Below are 2,273 nucleotides of genomic sequence, written 5' to 3' on the forward strand. Positions count from 1 at the left end.
CAATGTTGGGATCCCAATCTCAAATTTTCTTTTTCTGGTTTAAAAAAAAGTTGGTAATTTACAATTAACTTTGGTCAGATTCTTTCCATATATTTGTTTAACTTTTCTCAGCTACATGGTTGACTTCTAACTAAAAGACAAGTTCTTAGTAGACAGGGATCATTCATAACTTCCATTTTTAAGCAATGTCCAAAGTACCTAGAACCATATTTCACACATGTTGAACACCTAATATCCTTAAATCAAGATGTATTTGAGAGTTTGTCACTGTTATGGGTTGAATTGTGTCCCTAAAATATTCATATGTTGAAGTTTTAAATCTCATTACATCAGAATGTAACCTGATTTGGAAAAGAGTTGTTGAAGGGGTAATTAGTTAAGATGAGGTCAAGTTGAACTAAGGTGAGCCCTAATCCAGTATGACTGGTGTCTTTATAAAAAGGGGAAATGTAGGTACAGACATGTACACAGGGAGAAAGAATGCCATGCAAAAATGAAGGCAGAGATTGGGGTGATTCAGCAGAAGCCAAGAAACCCCTAAGATGGCCAGCAAACCACAGGAAGCTAGGAGACAGACATGAGACAGATTCTCCTTCCCAGCCCTCAGAAGGAATCCCCTCTGCCGACCCCTTGATCTCAGACTTCCCGCTTCCAGCACTGTGAAACAATAAATTTCATTAAAGCCTCCCAGTTGTGATACTTTGCTATGACAGTCCTAACAAACTATTACTGTCCCTAATGACAGAAATAGATGAAGGATGAAAACTGTGATTCTCCACCTTCTTGTGAAACTCTGGATTTGACTAGGAGGAAACTGTAAAAACTTGCAACTTCCGCTCAGCAGAATTCAGGTCTTGCTGTGAAGGAAAGCGGTCCACAGCAGGCCAACAGGTTACACGGTGAGAGCTGAGGCAGTGTTTATTGTGATTTTAGAAAAGCTAGAGGAATGAGAAGGCTCTGGGACTCAGCCCTGGGTTGTTCAGGTAGCACAGTTCAAATAGCAGGAAGCAGAGGTCTGGCTTCTGTTAGGCTCACCATGGAAACCATGGCCACGGCCAAGGCCGAGGGACTGGGCTTCTCTTTGGTCTCCTCCAAAACACAAACACTGCAGGATTAAATCCACATTGGCTGCAGGATACTTTGAGCAAGGTTTGGTGGTGGTTAAACCTGGAACAGGCTGACTGCCCAACCCACACCAATAATATAATCATGCCTCTGAAATTGTTCCTTCTCTTGGTTTGCTCCTTAGAACATTTCCAAGGCCTCAAAGTATAGATTGAGAAGAGGGTAGTGATTGCTCTGGGCCCTGAAGAAAAGCAATAAGCAACCCTACAGAGGAAATTTGTAAAGGCTTATTTGTCATGAAATCATAAGACTGGAATAAAGACTCAGAGAGCCTAAGATCCATCCCTCTATTGCTGAGCCTCTTCTTAAAGATAAGAAGCTACTCTATAAAGAAAGGTGAGACACCAGTTTTCACTCTCTCTTCTCTGCTTTCTGTTACTTGGAATTGCAAGGAGGAGGGGAAAGATGTAAAGCATGAGGAAATACGTTGTTAACACTAAAAACCCACATTCATATGTACCCTACATGTTACAAAGTGATTTTTGTGCCAGTTATTTTATTTTTTCCCCTCAGCATGCCTATGAGATTGAAATCATTATCTTTCTTTTACAAATTAGGAGACATTTATTCTTTTTTTTCTTAAAGTAAAACCAGAACTGGCTGAAGTACATACATCTAGTCCTTACTTGCTGAAACCTCATATTCAGAACTTTGAGCTCTAAGTCCTATTTCCACAGACATGCTGGAGAGAAGCAACAGCAGGGCAGGGACAATGTAAGAAAGAAAGAGCAGGAAAGATGGGTGTATGGGAAGAGGGCTTCCTCTTCAGGGGAGCAGAATTAAAGACCGTCAAAGAATGAGAGAGCTTTTTCCCACCTTGTCTTCGTCTGGCCTGGCCTTCACAGAAGACCACCATGCTGCACAGCTGAGTTTCAACTCTTTTTATGACTTTAGTATTGTTATTGTCCAACCTTCACTCCAGGCTTTATAATCACAACCCTGCAAGCATTTCCTCCCAGGCTTCACTTTGCAGTCTCTTGGCATCTCTGTGTCTTTTCTCTGAGCCTTCCACCTACTGTCTGTATCCCAACTCAGTTGTAGAAGCCAGATTAGACAGTCTTTCATTTCAGTTGTTTCCTTCTATCTCCCACTTTGTGTTTCACAGTGAAAGTGTCCATCAAAAGAGTAGAACATGATTTAGTCCAGTG

General features: G+C 41.4%; 1 long non-coding RNA gene across 1 annotated transcript; it reads left to right on the plus strand.

The window, feature by feature from the left end:
- Window positions 1-1,059: 1,059 nt before the first annotated feature.
- Window positions 1,060-1,407, plus strand: LOC140699962 (uncharacterized). The gene is made up of 2 exons (XR_012078189.1): window positions 1,060-1,149; window positions 1,250-1,407. It is a non-coding gene; the product is annotated as an uncharacterized lncRNA (long non-coding RNA).
- The last annotated feature ends 866 nt before the right edge of the window (window positions 1,408-2,273 follow it).

The sequence above is a fragment of the Vicugna pacos genome, chromosome 2, assembly GCF_048564905.1.
Source record: "Vicugna pacos chromosome 2, VicPac4, whole genome shotgun sequence".
NCBI classification, from domain to species: domain Eukaryota; kingdom Metazoa; phylum Chordata; class Mammalia; order Artiodactyla; family Camelidae; genus Vicugna; species Vicugna pacos.